This window comes from Manis pentadactyla, chromosome 2 (genome assembly GCF_030020395.1).
Source record: "Manis pentadactyla isolate mManPen7 chromosome 2, mManPen7.hap1, whole genome shotgun sequence".
Lineage (NCBI taxonomy): Eukaryota > Metazoa > Chordata > Mammalia > Pholidota > Manidae > Manis > Manis pentadactyla.
The window spans coordinates 96,202,518-96,229,211 of record NC_080020.1 but is presented as its reverse complement, the minus strand read 5'-3'; positions in this window follow the sequence as shown (position 1 = coordinate 96,229,211).

Sequence of the window (26,694 nt, the reverse complement as noted above, 5' to 3'; positions counted from 1 at the left end):
CCTCATTACCTAGATACCCCAAAAAATCAGAATTTAGGAAAGTTAAGGATGGAAGCAAAGGAGGGAGAGAAAGAGGAAGGGAAGAAGGGAGGGAGGGAAAGAAACAAACTTGGTTTCTATTTGGAATCCTTTTTCCATATAAAAACAGTATCTCAATAGTTCTGAGTTTTACTTTGGCTCATGATATGAAATAGATTCATTTCATAGATAGGCATCTAAAAAAGTGAATGTTCTCCGTATAGACTTGTGCATCTGCTGAGACTGACTTTGGCAATCCTTAACACCCTCTTGCATGAGCAATGACTGTGAACTATGGTGGTTATTTAAAACAAAGGGACCAGAAAGCCTAGAATTCCCTCTGTCCCACCCCTCTGCGATCAGTTACACCATTTAGCCCCAGTTCCCCACTCCCATTTCTATAGTCTTTGTCCTGTAACTTTGCTGTGCCCTCCTCACAAGAGTGGTAGACCCCTTAGCTTTGCCTTCAGCCACCTCAGGACGTTAGCAAAGGTAAGGAAAGAAGCTTGGAAGAATGCTTATATATTGGGCTTCTTCCTTCTACCTTTTCCATCTCCATGAGAAGAACACTCCCAGGCAAGCCCGGGGTCCCAGGAGGAAGGTGAGCAAGTGGCGGGACACAGCCATTCATTCCCAGTCGGCACAGGCATTGAGTCAGTCAACACACAGAACTACCCACAAGTTCAACAGGTATCAAATCAATACCAACAGATCCTGAGACTTGTTAGAGGTAATAAATAATTGTTTGAAGCCACAGTGATATCTGATATAGTCTTTTGGAGCCTTTATGGGGGAAGCTGACAAAATTAGTCAATTTCTCTATGGGTGTCAGTTTCAGGGGGCCTTTGTTGCTCTTTGCCAAATACTTGGATGAAACAATGAAAAGTGTGAATTTCTTTGTTTTAAAGGGTCTTACTGAGGGACTACTGTGGGCTTGGTCAGTGTTGAACAGTCTCCAGAACAAACACTATACAAGTACTAAAGCAATATTGGAATTAATGCTTTTTTTGGTAAGCAGTAATTGTTACAAATTCATTAGTGTTATTACCTGTGAAAGTGACAGAAAGCCTAGGTTTGTTTAAAATTATAGCCAATAGAATCTTTGGTAAGTGCGTGTCTTTCCAAAATGAGGAGGAAATGCACCTCTTTCATTGCCTTGGAAGAATCAAGACCAGCAAAATATCAGACTAATACATAACAAACAAGAACCTATCTGCCACCTACATATTTTTTGTAAAGACTTGAGAGATGTCTCTCATTTTCTCAGTTTTGCCTCTTCTGCTTCCTAAAGGACAGTTTCATGTTTGATGTCAAAGTAAAAAATTTAAGAATAAAGAGGAAGCAATTTCGAATGGATGCATCCATTCATAGTATTTCTACCATCTCCATTCCCTTCTGCCTGGCAAGATCTTAGACAAAAATCTCTGTTGAGAGGGGTTCAAAAGTACTTCCTTGCAGTTTAAATGAATAGCAGGTGTTCTTGCTTTAGTAATTCCAAAAAAAAAAACCCCAAAAAACTAAGACTGTAAGTTATTTGTGTTTATAAGACAAGCTTATTCTGTTTTTTTTAAAGTATGTCTAATGAAGTTTTTTAAAGAACAGAATGTTAACCAGTTAAGTTTTGTATTTATTTATTTTAATTAAAGTATCATTGATACACGGTCTTGTATTGATTTCAAATATACAACACAATGGCTCAACAGTTACCCATATTATTAAATCGTCACCCCCACTAGTGCAGTTACTATCTATCAACACAGAAAGATGTTACAGAATCACTGACTGTATTCTCCATGCTGTACTACTATCCCTGTGGCCAGTTTATATTATGACTGACAATTTTTGTGCCCCTTTATCCCCCTCACACTCTCTACCTACCCACTCCAACCCCTCCCCTATAGTAACCAGCAGTCACCTCTCAGTGTCTATGAGTCTACTGCTGCTTTGTTCATTCTGTTTTCTTTGTGTTTCTATTCCACAAATTAGTGAAATTGTGTAGTGTTTGTCTTTCTCCACCTTAACCAGTTAAGTTTTAACCAGATGTTCTAAAAATGAACTGAAATCAAGTTCTTAATTGTGTGCTAAAAGAATAATGTATTTTTTTCACCACTGAATAATAAAACGGTGTGACTAGCAGTACCATGCTGAGGTTCCACACAACTGAGGCAGTCAGGGAGACAGTAGTTGGAGCCCAAGGTGATCAAGGACGAGGTCCTGAGTGTGGATACAAGAGCTTATCAGGTTCTGTCTGGGTTCCTAGAAGGCTTCAACATGGATTAAATTTAGGGCCTAATCCAGTTTCCAGACTGGGCCTCTAAAAGCATGACAACTACTGCTAAAAACAAGCATTCAGGGATTATAACTGGAAAAGGCCCCCAGAATCTAAAGCCCAAAAACATTTGGCAAGGATGGGATGTTTGACAGGTTGAACAGGGGCTTACTGAACCATGTGTTACTCCAACTTGGCAGGCATGATGGTAAAAAGGAAGACTAAAGGAGAAACCAGTGAGTCGTCAGAGATAATAATGGAGTGAGAGGGGCCTGTGATGGTCCAGTGTGGAGAGAATGGGTCACATTTACAAAAAAGAGAAGGTTCTGGTGGATTTTTACTGTCTGAACAGATAGCCCATGCATAGGAAGCATTGATGGGGACAAGTTCAGGGCCCAGGGAAAGGAATTATTTTGCAGTAGGTGGATGTAAAGCTTGAAAACTTGACATATTAAAATAATTCACTCACTGATTTGTCTTCATGCAAATGATACAATGAGATTTCATTAGGAGCACTTCTTAACTTAAAAAAACCTATGATGAGGTAGGCCATCTTCATCTTGTTCCATATACACACCCCACTGAGTACTGCCTTTTACTAAACATGTTATATAATAGGGGACAATTATTTTACTTACTGAAGTTAGTAGTTACTATGGTAGTAATAATTAATAATTTAATGATAACTTTTGTGCCAATTGCTGAACAAAGCAATCAAATCAATCACTTTTAAAGAATATAAGTGCATAATAAGTTTAAAATCCTAAAAGACCAAATTTAGTTAAAAACTGAAAATCTGAGAATTTAACTAGCTTTTAGTAATAACAAAGTAACCATAAACATAAATGTAATTGCTAGTAAAACTCAGGTTCCTCTAAAGAAACTAGAATATTCTTTATCACTCTAAATTTATTTTAAATTTAGACAATAACCTACATTTACTTAGCAACATTTTTAGTGGAAATTTGGTACTCAAAAAGCCCAATTTATTCTTTAACTTCAACAATTTACTGAGTTACCCACTTTTTTTTTTTAACAAAGCATAAAGTAGTCTTAGCTGCAAGAATTTCCAGTTAATAGACCAAAATGTTGAAATGGTAAGTAGTCAGTAAGGTTGCTGAATCTCCCCTACTCCCTAAACTTTTATCAGGTTCTCAAAGGGATCTGTCACTGAAGCAATGTTAAATACTACTCTGGCATTAGATGATTTCTTTTTTCTAACATTCAGTAATTTTAAGTTTTAAATAACCTATTCTGAGACTCTTTTCTGTGTTTTAATTTTTCTGCTAGAATGACATCAAACATACTCCCAACTGGTGTTTCTAATGCTGAATTCCATGAGATTTTACTGTTTGGTCAGGTGCTCACAAACAGACTGCCAGAGTTTGGAAAAATAATCCCAGAAATGTATCTTCTTTTATCACAGCCAGATACAATGCTGTCCAGTCATTTAGAAATCTGAAGTATACTGTATCATTTTGTTTATTTAATATCTTGCTGTTACTTTTGCATAGTTGTTCATTTTCTATTATTTACCTGAATTTATCCTTTAAGTAGGTATGCTATTTTGGTAGTGATCTCTGTCCACTGACCTGAGCTCTGATGGGAACTACAACAAATGTTGGATACTTTTTAGTTCCCTAAGTACCAAAATTTTTAGCTGAAGATTTATTTGTTCCCAACATAACTTATGTTTGTGATGGTGTCAGCATTGTGACTAGGGGAGACCTCTCGCCAGTCCTGAAAAACCTACATTGTTTTAAAAATACCCTTCCATGCCATGGACAAGAGCCAAAAGAACTTCAAGGCTGAGAATGGGAGGATGCCCTGTAAAAGGACAGGCGAGTGCCCAGCACTGCTCTGCGGGCGGCATGCCCAGGAAGAGCACACAGCGCAGTAGCATTCTTCTGAGTCAGCAGGGAGCTGAAATTAACTGAGATATCCTCCTCTCAGAGGCTCTTCAGAAAAGGATTTGCTTTCTGTTCAACAGCCTCCTGGTTCAAGCAGGGCAGTAGCAGGCTCCAATACGTGGACGTGGACGTGGACGTTCTCAGTTGTCTCAGAGAGGCCTATGCAGTCTGAAGGGTGCTTAGCAATAGCCCGCTGGGAGTCTGAGGCCTTAGGGAATTAAAAACTTTAATAGGACCTGGAAGAATCTTTAACATTTTCAAATACCTGCATGAGTCCAAAAATATGACTTTTTGTTACTGAAATTGTAAAATGCGTAGGCTATTTTTCTATTTTTTCTTCTTTGGCTGTAACCTGAATGTGAAAGAGATTTCCTGTGAATTGATTCTAACAAATGCTCTTAGATACCTGTCTGATCAATCAACACTTAAAGTAGCACTTTTCTAAAAATAAACTAGCTCTACTTCCTATTTCACTTGCTGTTTTACCCTCTTACCAATGATTACTCAGTGTTGACTAATAATTAACCATAATGCAAAGGGGTATTTCAATGTGCATGTGCTTCATAAACAGCTGTGTATATGTATACAGTGCGTGCTGTGTGTCTGAAGGCCGAAGAAGATTGTCCTCTGGGGTTGAATGTGTTATTTCTGGTGGTGTTACTTCCTGTGTAGCTCTCTGGGAATAACAAACCCACCAGACTGGCGGTGCCTTTTCCCCTTAGATGCCTGTGGAGTGTGCCCTTTGGTTAATGATCACAGCCACGCCCTGCAGGGCTTGTTCCTAGGTATGGCTGGGAAGATGTGGGACTGCAGGGAGGATTTGCTGGTACAGGCTGATACCTGACCTCACTCCCTCTAGGTTCTCCCCTGGCTGCCCTGGAGGGCTGCCAACACTGCTGGTGAGGGACCTGGGAGTTAGGAGGTCCCACTCCAGGTCACCTACATCTCTCCAGGATTGGCTCAGCAAGGAGTACTAACCACCTTGTTTTCAGGAAGGGGCAGTGAGCTAAGGCTTTCTGTGAAATAGCCTAGTGTTCTCTGCATGTTTCTCTGGAGGTGAATTTATAAGATATATTGAAAATGAAGGTGAATCCCTGATGCCCTAACTAGGTGGCCTTTAAAACTTAGAGGAGCAATTTATGTTCAAAACCCTTTTTAGAATTATTCAGTAGATGAAATATAAAAAGCAAGCTGAGTTTCACTGGAAGGTTGGTCTCCTCTTTTTAAAGAGTATCTTCAAATTATTTATAAATGGCAAATGCATTTTGATGATTCTTCTAAGCAGTGTAAATAAGCAAAATAATTTAAAGATTCTTAATGCAATTAAGACTCAGGGGATTAAATCTCAGTTGAGCTAAAAATTGTTAACTGCAAGGCAGAGGTGCCACTGGGGTTTCTTCCTGCAGTTCACTCAGAGCCTCTGGACAGGCTTTTGTGGAACCAGAGGACCTGGGCTCCTCCCCCACACCCAGCAGCTAAACACCAAATCCAAAGAGCTATTATCACAACCTTCTGACCAAAGCTTTACAAATCACTCTGTATTTGTAAACAGCATAAGTATATTATATCTAAATTGTCAGGTCCTCCTATTCTTACATGAATTTAATCACTTGACCTTTTTTTCATATCTGTTTCAGATGGTGGTCAGCTACTATAGTAATAATCATGATAAACTATTGAGTGCCAACTTCTGCATGAGATTTCATGTGCGTTCTCTACTTTAATCCTCTCACTGCAAGATAAGCTTTTGTCCTCACAGATGAGGAAATTAAGAATCAGGGAAACAGATATTAAAGTCACTAACTAGTCGGTGTGTGACATAGGACACACAACGTACGTCATTCGGATGTGTGAGTGTTGCTCAAACATTTTGCCTCTTGTATTGTTAGATCAGCTAGATTCCTTTAAGTCCTTTATATGCTTTTTAACTCTGAGATATCAGGAAAACGTAACTTACTAACAATTCGGTGTGCAGCAAGCTTATGAGTAACAAAGGATATTAAACCAACACTTCTCTCAGTCTTCACTGTCTTCTTGATTATGTGTGCCATTTGTTTAGAGCAGTTGAAAAAGTTAAGCAATGACAGTTAACTAAATTTTCTACCATGTAGAAAATTTGTAGCAGGCAAGACTCATAAATATATATATATATATTTGTCTACTGAAAATCTTATTATCTGAATTCTTTCTGATCATAATCACTTTAAGATTTCACCAGCGCCTGTTACCTAGAGCAATCTTTTCACCTTGGTGCTGAGGCACACTTGTCGAATCCAAAACATCACATTCTAGTAAAAGGAATGATGTGTTTCCATCACAGATAAGAAATGCTTTTCCTTATCTATTCCAAATTCCAAAAATTTCTTGGATAAACAGAACTAAGGGAGAAAGTGCTTATCCCATCACAAATAAAACCCAAAAAAAAGGAGGTATCAAATATTTATATAAATTTACATATGAAAGTACATGAAAACAAAGCAAAGTTTGGTGGCAGAAATATCTCTAAACATAAATAGCCATTCCTTCCTATTAGAAGTCTTGTTGATTTTGAGGAGTCTCTTGAGCACGCATGACAGACAAAACTGAAGTCGTCATGATCTACTTAATCATGTCTCTTCAATAGTGTCCGCCGAGTACACAATGTCTAATGAGGTTTTAAGATGATTTGTTAGACTAAGGTTTCCATCAGACACCGAGTTCTTTCATTAATTATGATTCCCCCTAGAGATCTGAAAAGTATTTCCCTATCTTAAAAAAAATTCCTCCTAAGTAGATATAAATTTCTAGTGTACAGGCTGCCTCCACACTTCAAAAATAATTTGCAAACTAAAATCAAATTGCATGGGTCACCTCTACCTGGAATCCTACGGACTCTTCTGATTTAGAGGGTAAGACAGGAAGCCAATTGAACTGATGTGTACAGAGAGGAGGCTCTGAGGCGAGGAGTCGGAGATGAGGCCCTTAGAGCTGGGAAGATAATGTCCAAGAGTGCACAGCTGTGACCTGGCAATGGCTCAAACACACGTATGAGAAATGAGTACACATTTTTGGAAATTAACAGGGTTCATTGAAAAAGAGGAGATGAACATATTCCATCTCCTTTCAGCTGAAAAAGAAAAAGATTAAAGATTAACCTCATTTATAAAAAGAAAAATTAAAACTATAATTAGATACTATTTTTTTACTTACTTTCCTCACAAATACTCTATTTTTCATAGGGTGCTGTATTATAAAATATACTAAAAATAACTAAAAATAGTCATGGGAGGGTAAATTTGGTACAACCTTTTTGGAGGGCAATTTGGTGATACCTATCAAATTAAAAAATATATCATTCCTCTGATTTAGATATTCCACCACCAAATATTAATTCTACAGATACATTTACTTTATATGCACAAATAATTAAGAAAAAGGATAGGTACTGTGACACTGTGGATGATGGCAAAAGATGGAAACTACCTACACATCCACCAAGAGGAGACTGATGATGTTAATTGTATCTCATCCATATAATAGATTACATTGCCACCATTAAAAGTGATGTGGTAGATCTACCTGCAGTTAGGAATATTTCTCCTTGTTACCATTAAAGAAAATAAGCAAGAAACAGAATGGAGTCTATTGGATACTAACCCTCAGGTAAACCATCAATGTTCCCATCAGGAAATGCACAAACAGTTGTCACCTGGAAGGGGAACTGGAGACTCCAGGGATTAAAGCCATGGGGATTTACTGTTCACAACTATCTTTTGATACTGAAAAAATTTTTATTCTTGTGCTTGTATTACCTATTCAAACCAATTAATCAATATAATCTTTTAGAAAACACTTTGAAAGGAAAAGGTAGTCAGGTTACAAAGTCAGGTAAATGTGGATACCTTGTATCAAAAGATGGCTCAAAAGTGGGTCTCAAATTTCTTGGTCTCAGGACCTTCTTACAGTCTTAAAAATTATTGAAGACAAAGATTTTTTGTTTATGTGAAATATTTACCATATTAAAACTTAAAACTGAGACATTTAAATATTTATTATTTCATTTTTAAAAACAAACACATTTTTTCAAAAAGTAGTTTTTCCAAAAAAAAATTAGTGAGAGGAATAATGCTTTCCATGTTTGTAATGTCTACCTTAATGGAAGGCAGATGGAGTCTCATATCTGCTTCTGTATTCAGTCTGTTGTAACATGACATGATTGTTATGCTTCTGGGAACTCCACTGAGAAAACGTAGAGTGGAAAAGGCAAGTGACACGTTGGCATTATTATGAAAATATGTATAGTCTCATAGTAAGAGGGACCTAGAGACCATGCTTGAAGATCCACTGGTGAAAATAAACATAGGACATTACAACTGATTTGCCATAATAGAAAAAAAAAATCACCTTTAGCTGCAGTGCACTTACCAGGACTCTTAAACTCCATTAGCAATGTTTGCCTGTCCTAACACAGGTTCAGGAAGCTCAGAGAAGGCAACAGTGTCTGGTAAAACCAATATTCTAGGAACAACAGGCTACCAAGTTCAATTTTCCAATGGAATAATTCTAGTAAAATATCCTTCCCTGCACTGGTGAAACTAGATTATCTTTTTGGAAATAAAAATCTAGCTCCAATGTATTAATACTTTAATAGAAAAAATATCAAATCATTTCCCATTCTCCCTAAACACCATCGTATTCGCATTGCTCAATCTCTGCAGAAAGGGAATTGCAGCACCTGAAAGAGGAAACCCATCAGGGGTTAACAAAAGTTGTAGTTAACATGGCATTAAATAAGTAATTTATCCTTTCAGCAATTTTTTAAAATATATGTTCATTCTGTTCATTTACTGTACTCTGGGCTGGTGATGAGTAAAACAAGCCTGAACTTGTCCTCATGGAGCTGACAGTCTGGCTGATAGGCAGTGACCCAGAAGTCTCATAAATTACTAACATGGATGAAATAAAATGAAAGCAAGCTCTGAGAGCATGCACAAGGACCCCGAGGCAGGAGGGAGTGTGGTGCTGAAGTCAGGCCAGGGTGGTGAAATCCCAGAGAACAATGTCAAGAATGACACAAGATGAAGCTGTCAACATAGGCAGGGGTTAGGTCCTGCAGATTCCTGAATGCCATGGTAAGGATTTTGGTATTTATACTGAGAACAATGGAAAGCTGTTGAGAGGTATCATAGACATTTGTTAGAATTTCATTGGTATGTTTCCCGGATGCTAGGTAAGATGGCCTCGCATCCAGCCTAATGGTTAGCTTCCTCATAGTTACCAGCTCAAAGTGTACCTTACCAGTAGTCTGCTTATTTGAGGTTCAAAGAATACTCCCTGATCTCAATCAGCAATGAGTGATACAACATTCTAGATCTACAAAGAATTCTACCTGAAATTTTCTTCCCAATTACTATCAAAATCTTCAGAGAGAAGTGAATTTTTAGGATGATTATCTAAGGAACATGTGTGAATCCCTCCAATCCTCTAATAAGAGTTTTATCCAAAAATCAGTTAAAACCCAGACTGTCCACATTGAGACCATAGCCGTTTAGCACTTAAATCACCTGCCTCGAGTTCAGCTTCAGTGTTCCAGCCTCCGCTCCTAACACAAGTTGTCATCAAGAAAATATTCTGTGATAGTTGCATCTGGGTTTGCTGCCAACATGCTACTTAGATAAGGTCTCTTACATTATATAGTTTTCCAAAAAGTTTCACATGGAAAAACCATTGTCAGAATTTAGTACCTGACAATACACTGTTTTCTCCAAGGAACTGATACAGTTCTTTTGCATTAACGAGAACAAATTTAATTTCCATACTGGCCCAACTTAAGTTTAATCAGAGTTAAAACTTAAGTTCACTGGCATTTAACTATGATGACTCTTATGCTTTCTTTTCTTTGCTTCATTCCAATTATATTTTTCTTATATTGCACCAAACTACAATCTGTCTTGTAAACCATCTCTAACCCTTTTTGGGGAGAGACATGTGTAACACACATACACACATGAACAAACCTATGCCTTCAGTTCCTAGAAGTTCATCCAGTATATTGACAGGAACTTTAAAAATAAGTCCAATGTGACTATTTCACTACAGACTCCTTTTCTTTTAACCTTGCTGGAGTAGATGGGAAAAAGAAAAAGGTTACTATCTATCTGCACTACTGACAGAACGGCTGAACATTACACAAAAAATAATAAAGCATGCTTAAGGAGAAGACTGTATACTTATTATATTGGTATAGTTTCCTTTACAAAACCAGGCTAGTGGCATCAAACATATGGGCCATGGCCTCACTCCAAACTGCTGAAGCATATTCTGGATCATTAACAATTTACTAAATCCTCACTCAACATTGCTGCCAAGAGAGGGAGAATATATTGAAATGTACATTTCAGAGCCAAAGTTAATGTTTTCTCACCTAAGAAAGGTGAAGCCAGGACAGCACAGCAGAAAAGAGACCTAACAGTGGGAACAGAAGACCCTGAAGAAACTTCAAAGGAAAAAATCCCAAATAAAAAGGCAAGAGGTGAGTAGCTGCCACCTGGTTTTGGGTACACGCAACTCATGATCTCCACACACAAACACCTACATAACATGGAACGTGACTGTGGTAGGCAGAATTCTAAGGTGACCTCCAATGACCCATGCCTTTGCGCTGTTCTCTCCCCTTCAGGATGGTCAAAATCTGTAACTTGCTTTGAATTAGTGGCATATTATGTATGGCAAAGGTGGAGAATTTTTCCTATGTAGTTAAGGATTTAAATCGATTGACTTAAAATTAATCCTAAAGGAGATTATCCTGGGTGGGGCTGTCCTAAGCAGGGGAGCCCTTCAAATGAGAGACTAAAGTCAGACTCTCCTGCTGGCCTTGAAGAAGCAAATTTCCATGAATTCTACAACTGTAAGGAAATAAATTTCACCAACAACCACATGAGCCTGAAAGGGGAGCCAAGACTCCGATGTGATTCCGTCCCTGGCTAAGGCTGTGACTGAAGTCGTTTGAGGCCCAGAGCAGAGGACCCAGCTAAGCCTGGCCTCCTGACCACAAACACTGTGAGATAATAAATGTGTGTTGTAAGCTGCTAAATGTATGGTGGCTTCTTATGCTGCAATAAAATGATATAAAAGGTACTGTGCTGAAAGCATATGTGTTGCTTAATCAGTACAACTTCAATATTTGAATATACTGGAAGAAAGATACATGGGTATTCATAAACGCACACAAATGTGTAAACATCCAAATTTGTTATCAAGGAAGAAAATGCAAAGTTGCTTCCCTTACCTTCACTCACCAGTTTTGTTTTGTTTTTTGTCCTATTCTTCTTAAAGGCCTATACATCCATTTAGTGGTCCAACTTGAAACCTCAGAATAATTATAGCCTATTCACTGCCCCAGACCTCTTCTAACATATTATCACCAAATCCCACCACTTCTTTCTAACTCTCTTTCCTTACATTCTTCATCTCTACTGACACTCATGAGCTTTTCTGGAACAATCAAGCCTTCTAACTGACCTCTTGTCCATCATTCCCACACCTCCCCAAATTCACACTTCTTCCAACTGGAGAGGTGTGCTCCCCAGAATAGTCAACGGGAAGCAAGTGAAGGAAGCAGAGTAGAACTGGACCGTAAGGTGATGGTGGCAGACAGGCTGGATGAGACATCAGATGTGCATAGGAGATCATGGATAAATTTACAGAACCTTGTTGTGGTTGAACGTTACCATAAGAGCAATGGGGGATCACTGAAAAATTTACGATGGAAGAATGATTTAAAAAAGAAAAAGCACTCAGCATAGTCTTCCCTGGCAGGAAATAATTCTTAATTGGGAAATGAAAGTTCCATCATGGATCAGCAACTTTCTTGAGAGGAAAAGCTGCCTACCATCTCCATAACCTTGGACAGATTAGTTAAAAATCGTAATTTTGGCAAACAGAATTTGGAAGCTGAAATTGCTACAAGGGCCTTAGCATAGTAGTGGTTCAGTAAAACTCAGTTCTGGTTCCTTCTCCTCCCAGGTGCACAATGGTAAAAAATGAAACAGCATTCACTCTGTCCATTAATATTGAATTAAAGCTTCCTGAGTGAGTTTGATCTCAAGGAGTGGGCACTTCTAAATAGCAGCAAAGTTAACATCTAACAGCTAGTGAACAAAGAGAAAAAGAAAGCCGTGTTGTCAGTAGGGAATACTTTTATATTTGAACAACTGAGTTAGTACAGATCAGAAGTAACTCCTACTGGCTGATATGAAATGTTACAGAATATGGGTCCCCTCAGTGAAAATGGAAGGTTTTCATATGCCACCTCTATTTTCACAACTCTTGGATGCAAAGAAACACTTAGAGACTATTTCTGTCCATCCCCAAATATTCATGAGAGTGCAGTGACCATGCCTGCCCAGCCACTCTGCATATGAATTGCCAAAGTCACATTTCTGGGACTGAAACACTGAATCTGTTCACCTCCTTTATCTCTTATCCCTTCCCATTCCAACAGAACATATATTATTGGGGGAAAACATACTACATGGACCCAAGTCATAAGAAAGTCCAATTCAAATCCTCTAGTTTGTGGTTTAGAAGGAAAAATTCTGAGAATTTAAGCAGAAAGCAGAAGAACATTCTTCTCATTATCTATACCCAGATGACACAGATTTTCAAAGGATGACACAGCCAAGGGGATGACTGGGCAGATTGTGAAGCAATCTGGTGGTCACATAGGAATGGCCTTTTTGAAGACCACTCACATTTTTGGGATGTGGCTGTTGGAGCTATGCAAAAAAGTGTCAGAGCTGCTAACAGATGCAAGAGTGGGATCTGTCACTCCAACCATGCCCGAAGCCTGAACTGAGCCAAAAATCTGGGAGGAGAAAAATATAAAGAGGGTTCTCTTCTTAAAGGTCTAAAAGGGCATGAAATTCTATTAGGTTGAACCATATGAAGTGGGCAATATTTAACAACTTTTACCTACAAAGATGGTTCAACCCAATGCATTGCAGCAGTGAAGAGAATAGGCTTTAAAATATTGGTTCAAAAAAATATATATATACACACACACACACACACACACACATATACATATATATAAAATCAAACTAATAAAAGTGTATAAGCAGAAAAACATATGCTGATACAATCAAGAAGTCATGGTTTTTACATTCGTTAGAAAGGCTCCTTTGTATGTTTTTGAAAAAAAGTGACATGAGGCCAATACTTCTATTCTACCAAAATGTTCTTAAATAAGTGAAAAAGATCTGTTGAAATAAAAATAAAATCAAGTAATCTAATACAAAACAGCCTTGATCCTTTGCTCATAATCACAGGTATAAGAAAAGGAGATTCAGAGTTGGTGAGTACAGTGAAATGTTAGTGTTTAGATAATGCCCCTTTACTCCACCTCTAGGCATCTCTCAAGGTTCTTTGCAAAAGTATATCTATTCCACTGTGCCAGAGCAATTTTTTTCACCTCAATTCCTTTCCCACATTTTAAAGAAAAATTGAAATATGAAGACTGGAGAATTCTAATATGCACTAGAAGGGAGCCCAGCTGCCAAAAAAAGTATTCTTATTGCAGAAACAATCTTCACCTAACACGATTGGGAAGACTATGAGTAATAGTTGTAACTCAAGAGTTATAATATTCATGGAAGGAAAAAGATCTAACTGTGCCTCTTTTCTCTCCAATGGTTACCTCTTACCCTTTTTTAAAAGTAAAAGTATTTGGAAAATCCAAAGTAATATCTTATTTAAAAAATAAACAGCAATGTTGCTACACTCTTTTCTCACATAATGAAAATACGTTGCTAGGAGTGGGTTCTTGCCCTAGCTGTCAAGTTTACACTTTATCTCCCCTAACTTCAATCATTCCCAGGACTTTCCAACCTAACTTGGCAGTTCCATCCTCCATTTCTCTTATGGATTCATGCAAAGCAAATGGCACATTTACCTGACTATGAGGTGAATAAACTTCAACTTTTCTAACTTCAACCTTGATTATTTTTGTTCTTATCCAGTAAGCAGTCAGATTCTTTAAAGAATAACAGTATGGGGGCAGCATTTGAAGTCCAATGGGGTAAGTACACAAGGTATAAAAATCTACAAATATCCTCCCTTGCCAGCTAATATAGAAAGTTCCTAATATCTGATAACCTTCTCTTTCAAAATATTAAAAGGATCCAAAATAATAATAATAATAATTAAGGATCCCACATACATACCTTGAAATGTCTACAAATCCTCTGCTCTTCTCCTGATATGCAAACATGGCAAAGGCTTGTTTTCTTACGCATCCAAGGTCACAAACTGCCCTTTGTCTAGAGATGGTGTTTCAAATGAACATAAAGGAACATAAATATGTGTTTTGCTTGAAAAAGCACAAGGTTGGGAATTCCTCCTTGGGTTCTGCACTGGCTCCTCTTCCCCACTTGGACTTTAAATGTTGGTGTTGCCCTGGCTTCCATCCTTGAGCCTCTTCTCCACTGGCATCCCTTCTTTGGGTGCTCTTAGCAATGCCTATGATATTTTGCTAGTAACTCCTAAACCAATCTACACCATTTCTCATTCTTACCCCTGAAATTTGAAGTATTAAAAGAACCAGAACTTGGGAATCAGAGCACTCTGGCTTGGAGTTAGGTTAATCTACCAGTTCTACAGCCTGCTAACTATCATTTTCCATGTCTGTATATGGATACAATACTATTTACCTCATGGACTATTGTAAGGATTAAATGAGATGTGATCTCTGTAAAACTCCCAGGAGTACTGGGTCTAAAGAATTGTGCTGAGGAGATGATGGCAATTATCTACTTGACATTTCTATGTGTGTGTTCACAGACTAATTCAAACTGAACTCATCAGCTTTCTTCACCTGACCTGGTCAGTGGTACCATCATCCATCAGATGCCCAAGTGTATAGCCTAAGATTTTCATCTCTGCTTTATTTCTTATCCACCCATCTTTTTCCTACTGCTAAGAATTGGAAAATTCTAGTCCATTAATATCATCCTTATTTCTTCTGTTGCTCTAATTCAGTCACTCTCACCTTTCCTCCTGCACTTTTTGTCGTAATGTCTCAGTCAGACTCCTCACCTCCAGTCTTACTCTTTCCTTTTTCTTCCTTTATGATACTACCAGAGGAATCTTTCTAGAATATGTTATGTTTCCTTTCAGCTTAAAACTTTTCTGTATGAGGTCACTTGGATTAGTATATGTTAAGACACTATGAAAAAGTCTTTTAAACTTATATATGGCAGCTCTTATACTACCTTAGAAAGATGTAGAATTTTCTGTATCTTGGAAAGGAAAACAATTGTTGCATACTTATCATAATACTAAGTGATAGTAGGATGAGGGGAAGGAGACACTTAAGATGACAAATACATACTTACAAATTGTTCTCCACATTAGTAAATGTGGTGTGAAAATACACACAGAGCCAAAAAATATATAGAGTCAAAACATAAGAAAATATAACAATAATAATATAAGTTGTTCACAGGGATGGTAGTACAGCATGGAGAATAAAGCCAGTGATTTGATAACATCTTCCTATGTTGACAGATAGTAACTGCACTAGTGGGGAAAGGATTTAATAACATGAGTAACTCCTGAACCATTGTGTTGTATACTTAAAACCAATATAAGATTGTATATCAACTATACTTCAATTAAAAAAATAAAATAAAAAATAAGTTCTCCCCAAAAGAAAAATAACAATAACATAACTAAATATGGTTACAACTAAACACTAAGAAAATGAAAAATCAAGGAATTATTCTTGTCATGGTTTATAAGAATAGAGAAATAGTTCTTTTCCTAGAGAAAATAAACTTTCAGAAAGATAAATAAGCAAAAGGAAGAGTAGGGATGTTTTCTGTTGCTATTTGGTTTGTTTGGTTGTGGGAGGCATACAAATGCAAAGGATTGGAGGTGTGAATGAGCAGACTGTATGCAAATATGCAAACAGACTTACTCAAAGGTAAAAGCCCATAGTAGATACTGAAAAGAAAATATCATGATGAAAGGAAAGGCTTGGCAAATTTTCAAAATATTTTAAATACAAAGTAAAAAAATGATTATTTTGCAATAACACACACACGTGCACACACATCAGTGTTTGAAGGATTTCCTGGAATGGATGGGTACAGAAATAATCGAGATTAGAAAACCAAAGCTGGAAAGGCTGTTGTACCAGATTCCTAGTTGAGAGAGAGCGGTAACGCACTGATATGCACTGATAAACATACTATGAAAAAAAATAAAAGTGCATTAACTTTATGATGTTTTCTAAGAGGAAACAGTTTGAATTGTTATTTTTCACCTTTTACAAATGAATTGAGAAAACCAATTTAACTAAATTAACACAATTCATTAGTGGTGGCCAGGCATGGAATATATCTACCAATGTATTTAAGATCAAAAGGCATTTTTTATGCTTAATATAATGGTACAAGTAATCTATCTAAAACAACACTGGAGATTTCATCTGCAGATAAACATTTCAAAATTATCTTGACTAATATTACAACCTTTCCTCTACCTAAACAAGGTAAAAATTAGAATAACTGCAGGGAAACAAAAATGTAAAATTTTAGAATTAGCTTAAGTGTCCAGATAATTATGGGTTGGTGTTATATATATATATGTATTTTAATTTTGGTATCATAAATATACAATTACCTGAGCAACATTGTGGTTACTAGACTCCCCCCATTATCAAGTCCCCATCACATTCCCCATTACAGTCACTGTCCATCAGGGTTGGTTATATTTTTCAGAAATAAATTGAAAAATTCTTTTATCTAATATCATTAAGTCAGTCAACAAATCACATCTTTATACAATCTCTCTTAAATTAATCTCTTCCCTTCCATTCTTACTGCCATAGCTTAGTACAGACTATCATGATTTATTCCTTATCTGTTCGCTGCAATAAACACCTAAATCACACCTCCAATTTCTTCCCACTCCATGCTCCACATATCTGCCAGAATAAGCTTTAAAAATTTTCAAAACTGAACACCTAATCTCCCTGCTGAAAATCTATCAGGGCCTCTTTAGCATCTTTAGAGGAAAGGTAAGAAATATTTAACAAAGCCTTATGTCCTCCTCCTCTCACCGGCCCTGCCAGTTCCACCCCACATAACCTGAATTCCTTGTGTATCTTCAAAAATGCTGTTAGATACTTGAGTATTTATCTAGCTACCTAACTTCTATTATTTAATAAAAGTGAGATGGCAGCAATATTCTGGTAGTGGGCATCTAAGGAGACAGTTACGGTATTTGTTTGGTTTTCTATCATTTGTAATTTGCTTGCATTTAATTTATATAAACAGATTTTTATAATAGAAGATCCCAAATACTCATTAATTAACTACATCAGACATTTAAAGCAAATGCTTAGACACAAGCAGCATCCAGAGCAATAAACAGGCTTCCAGACTGACTGGTTGAGAGCCATCTCTGTTTTTCTATAGACTCCATGTTCTCACTAGCTTCTTGATGGGTTCCAACATTTCTGAAATTTTTCATGAGTTCCAACAGATGTTGTGACAAACACTCAGACAGGTATCTGATCCAATACTGTCAATAATCTGATTTGGTCAAATCATTTAAAAAATAACATTACATTGAATTTGCTTGGCAAAGCTAATCCACCTGGTCTGGTTACTTCAATGCTCATATAGTTGGATCTTAGAGCTAGCTAAGGAAGTATAAATGCTTTGTTAAAAAATACTTTTGATATATGTTTGATATATGATATAATGGAAAACACAGTATTTTATTTTTTCCTCCATCTGGTGTCTAATTAATGAGTTACATAGTCATTACATTTTAACTCACAGAAAATTGAACAGCACTCCACCAGAGTAAATGGTAATGCAGTTGAGTCTAGGGCCCTCATGTCATAGCTGCCATTAAAAATAAGCACACAGTTGTTTTCCCTAAGTAGATAGTTTTTCTTAAATATTGTAATAGTGTGATTACTAAGTGTTTATGTGAACTACCATTGATTTTTTTCATTACACTCCTTTGTAACTTTGGCTTACAAAATATTCCATGTCAACAGAAATAATGACTCATCTACAGTTCCCATGCCTTATACACCAGAAGTAAAATTAATAATAAAAGGATAAGATTTAACAAATTAAAGTGCCATTTTTGTTAGAACAACAGTGCATACTATTTGTTAAAGTTGTTAGCTCATTTTGAATTAGCTATTATATTCTTGTGCAAGACATTTATTAGTTTTTATTCTTTGTTTTACTTTCACAAAGAACTACCAGATGCTGAGAAGTTATGGACACCTTATATCTGTTTGGACCAGATCAAAAGAACCATAATGAATTTTGGCAGAATACTTTGAATTTACTAAGAAAGGTTAAATAATGTATAAACCATCCACAATAAAATAACTATGAAAAATCATAAAATAGCACTAAAATGATCACCTAATAACTTTATTCTCATTTTTATTTGCTAGCCCCTTAAATGTCACTCTTCTACAATATAATAATCTTGACTATCTGTGATGTTATTTCTCTACTGACTTCCTGTCCTGCGGGCTTGTTTCCTGAAGTGATACTTATATCTGCTAATACTTGATTGTCTTTTATGTCAAACAAAGAAAACAGTAATTTCTTAACCTCTAACTAAATAGAGGTGTTGAAGATTCTTTGAATTGGAATCTTCCCTTTTTAATGTCCTTTTTATGCCTCTTTATGTCCTTTGTCTATTTTTATCTTAAGTTTTCAGTATTTTCAGTATCGATTTTACATGCTTTTTATTATGGTGTGAGGTAGGGATCATTTTTTTCAATAAATAAACACACTTTAAACAATTTATCCTAGTCTGAGTTGGAATGCTGCACCTACTAAATCCTGAATTTTCATATACATGGGGATCTCACATTTGACCCTGTATTCAGTCCTATCAAACTATTGATTTATTCCCAAATGAATATCACACTGTTGGAATTGAAAGAGTTCATGACATGTCCTGATACAGGGAAAACTTTTTTTATGTTTCTTTTAAAAAATGTTTACTATTCTTACACACTTTTTTTAATTCTAAAAACTTTATGAAAGAGTAAAGTGCTAAATTTTGTAGAACTTGACATTTTTTACAAAGTCAAATATCACCTAAAGTTTACATCTTACATGTATTTCTGACAAATAAGATTAACACAATACTGTTCATAATAAACAAATAAGGAATATAATCACAGATAAAAGCTCCTTCTTGACATAAATCGGCACGGGATATATCACAGTAAGTGCAGTAGTCAAAGAAACAATGGCTGCCAGTTTGCCTTCTTACACATATTTTAAATCAAATTTTAAGTCAATTAATTCCCTAAAATCCCACTGGGGATATATCACTTTTAAATAAGCCTGTGACCTTATTTGTCTCAAGTGTTGCATTCTTCTAAAATCCCACTTCAAATTCCTTACTTTCAGCTACTCCAAAGAGAATTACTCCATTGGTATATGATATTCTCGTAATTGTTCTCTTAGTGAATTAGCCAATGACTTAGTTCACTTTTGAACTGAGTATTTTAAATTTTGTGGATCAGGGACTTATGGAGAAGCTAATAAATATCGTCCCAAAAGTGTGCACCTACCCCCAAATGCAAAGGATCCTCTAGAGCCAAAGAGACCAAAGTCAAGGATCTACTCTGTAAAGGAATCTCTCCAAATAGAAAAGGAAACTTTATTCCATCAAAGTTATTTTCATTCTAATGTTGTTTTCTTACAAGCTGGATCATAACTGTTCTTTCTCTTCAAAATCATTGTGATTTCTTTCTGTTTTCAGAGCCTTAGTCAAATGATGGCCTTACCTGATACCAACCCATGTATATCTCAGTGTGAAGAAAAGATCACCAGACCAGAAGTTTTAAGGCTCAGGTCTGAGTTCTATCATTTAACATGTATATGTGTCTATTTCTCTGAGAATCAATATTCCCTGTGATCACATATAAAATGAGCAAAGTATCACTAGATCTGTTTATTTCACAGAGATTAAGAGAATCAAATATATAGAGCACACAAACTGAAAAGGTTTCATTATTATTATTTCCATATTTAAAAGTTCATCATTTACTGAGGACCTATATAAACCAGACACCAAGCAAGATCCTAATGTATTTAATGAGGGAGACATATAAAATTGTGGTTGGTAGCTGCTACAGCATAGATATATACCAAATGCAATGTGAAGAGAAAAGCCAGAAGAGAGAATCCTGGAATAGAAAAAATATTCCTCTGCTGGTAGGAATATCCACACAAGTGGTATAACATATGAACAAAGTTTGAAAAGATATTCATGAGTTTTCCAAACAGATATGGAGGGGGTGGTGTAGGGCAGAGAGAAAGCAGTGTAGAAGGAAAAAGCAGCTTCAGAAAGAAAGACATGTGAAAGGCACAGAGAGCTCAGAACATGGCAAGAAGCTGAGCATGGTGATTTAGTGGGGTTTACAGAGGAGGATGAATAGCAAGACTTTCTGTGAGAAAGATAGACTGGGATAGCATTTTAAAAAGTCAGAAGAAGAAATTTAGATTTTCTCTTGCAGGCAAAACAAAAATCATCCAAGGACTTCAGACAAGGGGAAGATGAGGTTGGGTGGCCTGGGGTATAAAACAGGTTGGAGTCAGGACAGATTGGAGGCTGTTGTTTAGGGGACAGATGATAAGGGCCTGAACCAGAGAAGTAGCAATGGGAAAGTACAAGAGATATCTCTGAGGGAGAAGCAGAAGATCATAGTTGTTTCTAAGATCCCGGAGTAAGGAGAGGAACAGTCTAAGGACACCTCTGGCTTTAGACCACCAGCTGAATGGTGATATGACACATTGACTGCATATGTGTCTATTTCTCTGAGAATCAATATTCCCTGTGATCACATATAAAATGAGCAAAGTATAACTTTTTTATGACTATAGGTCATAACTATAAATCCTTTCTAGATAACCAGATTACCATATCTTATTTCTTAATATTTAGTTTCCAAAGTGGTGTGGTGAGGGTCCTGGTGATGGTGGCATGTGTGTCGGGGGCTGGGGGGGTCAAGTCAATCTAGCTGATGAATTTTAAAAAATAAGATGAAACAATAACATGAAAGCCTTCTTCTTTGGAAAAAAAATAGAGCTCCTATTTTTAAATGTAGAAAAATGTTCCTCAGGGTAAAAATAACCACATCTTTTGAAATATAATACAGTGCTATTTGGTATAATCCCTTAGCAACATTCCTGCTAGGAGCCAGGACTAGCAGCATTCAAGTTATAGACTCACATATTGTACATCTTTAAACTTGTAGACAGACACGTCTAATAAGCCGTGACATGAACATTACTTTAGCCATGTTAGACTTGAGGCTTTTGAGTAACTACTACCAATTGCTAATAGGACTTAGTCTTTTTAGATTACTATTCTGTATGATGAGTGCCTCCCAAGACACTCTTCCAAACCCACATTAAAGTTTGGAGATAGAAATTAGTGACCAATTCATTATTGCATGTGTGTCTGTGTGAAAAGGTGTGTGTGTGACTGTATCCAAGGAGGAAAGTGAATGAATGTTTTTTTTCCTGAATATTAGAAGATCCCATTTACTCACAAAATGCTTCTTAAAAGTAATTTCTAAACTTCTGGGTTTCAGGTTAGAGCCTGGAAGATGGGGACAGTGATTGTTAAATCATAGCCATGTGAGAAATGTAATTGTCAGGAGATAATGGGAGATATAAATTGTAGCTCCCATTCTACCAGTAAACTATCGTGTTAAGTGATTCAACCATTCAGGACACATGTTTTTTCAAGTGTAAAAGATGGGCTGTGATGGACTAGGGTAGCTTAAATCTAAGGCCCTTCCCATCTTGACATCCCATAGTGTTAGCAGTCTTAGAAAAATGTCTCTTGTGGACACTGTTATCTATTTCCCTGTTACTGCTCTGTAAATGGGCAGCTGAATTATTCATAAGCCCTTCTTTCATTCTGACTGGGCCAAGGAGTGAAATAGGGGCTTCTGCATGGTCCATGCTTAGGGGACAGGTTCTTATCCTCTCTCCCTTCTACCGCCTTCCTCCCACCACTTTCTACCACCATGAAACATACAAGGTACAAAAGTTCAGAATAAAAAATGTAAGGTGATGGATCCAGGACAGAATCTTCTTCTTAAGGCCCAAAGTTTTAGAACACACAAAAAAAGTTGAAGTCAGTGCTTTTTAAAAAAGTCAAGTACTATTTGCCTGTAAGTAGAAAATGTGGCAAATACAAATTTTGCCATACTTTTTCTTGCTATTGATATAACATTAATGTCTTCTCAAATTATTAAAATTTAAAGATGACAATTTTATGTCAGTTATTCAATATTTTTAAAAATGACTATTTCCTAAAATCCAAAGTCTCAGAGTCACTGATGTAGACAATTTAAATAACCAAGTTCTCAATCAGTTATTTTGGTAATCTGAAACTAAAATTTTGCTTCATGAACTCAGATTACCATTACACCTTTAATGAAGAAAAAATACACTAAAACTGACAAAAATCAGTACAAATAATGGGGAAATATCTTCTTTAACCCAGAGTAGAAAAGTAAAAACCTGATTTTTTAGTACTTAAATATTGTAGTATAATTAATATTTTCTTTTACTTATTATACCAGCATATTTTAAAGGCTGCTGTCAAATATTTTGTAATATGCATGGGATTTATATTGAGTACAATTATAGTTTTAAGCTATTTTCCTTCTAAAATACCTAAAACACCTCAATCAAATACCTAGTCACCCTGATATACATCTATGTCATCTAGAATGTTTTTATATTATCCAAGGAATCACTATGCTATTTGAGCTTCCAACCTTAATTTTATTTTTCCATTTATTTAAACTAAAATGAAAACAGTTCACTCCTTTCTCCAAACCCCAAACCACCGCCTCTGGAAAACACCAATCTGTTCTTTGTATCTATGAAGTTGGTGTTTGGGATTTTTTTAGATTCCTCATGTGAGAGAGATCTCGTGTTATTTTTCTTTCTCTGACTTATGTCACTTAGCATAGCATCCTCCAGGTCCATCCACATTGTTGCAAATCACAGGATTCCATTTTTTTTGTTGTGGCTGAATAACATCCTCTTGTGTGTATATACCACAATTTCTTTATACATTCATTCACTGATGGACACTTAGTTTATTTCTATATCTTTGACTATTGTAAATAATGCTGCAACAAACATGGGGGTGCAGATATCATTTATCATTTTCTTTGGATTAATACCCAGAAGGTGAGTTGCTGGATCTTAAGGTATTTCTATTTTTGCTTTTTGGGGCACCTCCATACTGTTTTCCAGAATAGCTGTACCAATTTACATTCCCACCAACAGTGTAGGAGGGTTCCCTTTACTCAACATCCTCACTGATCCATTTCTTTTCTTTTTGATAACAGCCATTCCAGCAGGTGTGAGGGGATATCTCATTGTGCTTTTGATTTGCATTTCCCTGACGATTAGTGTTGCTCAGCATTAGTTTCTTACTGAGAATACACAGCTCCTGCAGATTTAGGAAAACACATTACTGAAAAGGAAAATATTTTGTTGTGTAAAAAGGAGTCAAATAATTAAATCATTTATCAGTTTAGTTAAATAGTTGTGACATTTTGAGGAACTATCAGTTAAAAGGATTAATTTGGTGTGTGTGTGTATATATATATTACAAATATATATTTCATTTGATTCTCTTTGTACATAGAAATTCATTCCTCTGGTAATTTTATTAATTCAGAGTCCTTCTATGTTGAGATTAAAAGATGAACCTACCTTGTTGGATATAATTTGAGTCAAAATGTATTTAACATACCTAACTTTTCCATGTAACCAAAAGAACTGACTGTGAGATATCTAAGAACTGCTTCCTTACTATTTATAAAAATTTCTTCATTAAACCATGTATACCTCTTTCCCAATGCTTTAAACACCATAACTCATTTTCAAAATTTCAGTCAAGACAATAGTAATATTGGGAAATGTTACACATGCTAAAAATAACATGTGAAAAGATATATTTTCTTGATAATCTCTAGGGAATCAGTCACCCAACTATCAGGCTTTTTCAGAGACATTACCTTGGCAGACAATATAAGCCCTCCATTTGGATGATGGTGTGTGCATGTGCACACACACATACACACACACACACACACACACACTGCACATCTCACACTTTTTCCCTTTTGGAAGATAACTGAAAACCACCTGAAATGTTCTGATTAGCTTTAATTCTCTGAACACTGTTTCATATTTATTACATTATATGTATTGTACAAAGTCAATAAATACTGGTTTGTCTCTACCATGATCAATGACACCAGTGTAAACAGCCAGGATTTCAAAAGTTAAAAATAAAGGTTAAAAATCTCTTATTGCTTCCAGAGCCAATGTTGTCATTTAAAAAAAAAAATGATTTAAATAATATATCAGTTTTGTTTCATTTGGACTTTATGTCTTATGGTATAAATCAATAGAAACTTCATGCTTGGTTTTATACATTTCTTGCGACTGTTAACAAGTCCAGGTTCTGCACATATTATTTTAGGAGCCTTTGTTGAGGCAGGAGACCTCGGTTTCAGCACCACACACATTGACAATGTGCTACTGAACAAGTTATTTACATCCTCTAGAGCTCAGTGTTCTTATCAATAAAATGGAGATAATACCCTTTCATCTCACTTTGCTAATGGATTCAAATATGTTAACTGTGAATTTTCTGATAATTTTGAAACATTGCTGCTGTTCTTTTTAAAGAATGAAATACCCAAGCCCTTAAAAAACACATTTATTTGCAAAAGCAACTCCATTAGGACAAACTTGACCTTCAATATATGAGTGGGAAGTACATAAGTGATATAAAGACTTTTAAGTCTCAGAGTCTTTAAAAAAATGACAATGATTTATCAGGTGAACCACACTGGAAGCAATTTAGAAATATCATATATCTCAATTTTCTATGAGCCATTCAACTAACGAGTTTCAAATAGAACAATTCATAAGTGTAGAGAGCATAGCAAAAAGTAAATTCAAATCAACAATTCAATACCTCTCTTCCAATGAGCTTATTTTACCCCTCTACCCATTCAGACATAGTCTATTTTACTAAAAAATGCAACCAATTAAGAGACTATACAAAGTCAATCAACCCACGGATTAATCTAGAACTCTTATTCTTATTTAATGTTTGTTAAGGGCTCAGTCTCACAAAATTTTCCTATCAATAGGTCAAATATACAAAGAGGCATGCTTGCTTTTATTCCACCATTGGAGGCCCACATACAGTGCTCAACTCAAGTAGAGGACATTCACCTCTTCAAACAAAGGGTAAACCTGCAAAGTGGACTTCAGCAGTCTGGGCTGTAAAAATGAAACTTCCATATTTATTTGTGAATGTCTGCAAATCATGCCAATCTTCAAAAGTTTAAATTGGTCTGAATTGCAATTATTAACCACAATCTCATTCCCTGTATCTAACAGATACACTGACATCATCATGAACAATGTCCAGTACCTACCCAGTACCACAGGAGTGTGAGGAAGGCAAAGGGTGTGAAGAGATTGTGTGCTGATCAGCACTGGGATATTCTATTTTGCCTGGATTCCCTTTGACTACAGTGTGTACAACAGAGAGAGAGAGAGGAAAGGAAGGTAGGTAGGAAGAAAGAAAGAAAGAAAGAAAAGAAAAACATATATTTGAACACACTTTAATATTTGCTGATGAATCCAACTACTGTCAATTTGCTTTGGACAAACAATTCCAACCGCATGTTTTCTTATTTCCACCAGCCCTGGTTTATAATTCATAGTTACCCATCATCCAGATATGTGGTTTGTATGTGTAGCCCATCACTGTCTGCCTACCTCTTAGGTTAGATGATTACAGCTCTGCTTTGCTATTAGGCTTGCCAAGTATCAGCAGCTCCTGAAACCTTATTTGTGTGCATGTTTGTGTGGAGCAGGGGATTCCTGGCTTGGAGGGGCCTGGGACAGGGAAGAAAGAAGCTGATTCTGGGTTGCCAGTAAAGGGACTGAGTGCAGGCCCCTCCTGCACCTGCATGCCTCCAGGAAAGGGACTGAGTGCAGGCCCCTCTTGCACCTGCATTCCTCCAGGAAAAGGACTGAGTGCAGGCCCACCTTCCACCTGCTTGCCTGAGTTAATCTGGCACTGACTCCTCAGAGCTGCTGTAATTGGTTCTTTTTCACACTACTCATTTCCTTGAAAAAGGAGCGGTCGGTGTCTGCTAAAACTCTGGGTGACAGGCTGCTTCCTCGTCTCATCTTCCGGAGCACTTTACACTAAGGGGAAATCACTATAATCAAACCTCTGCATCTTGCTTGCTGCTAAAATGAGGTGCTTTCTTGCTGGGATTTTGCAGGGACAACTCGATACACAAATGCTGGCACACACCACACACCGAAATGCATAACTCCCACAGCATCCTCGCTCCCTCCATTACCTCCCTCCTTTCCTCCCTTAAGG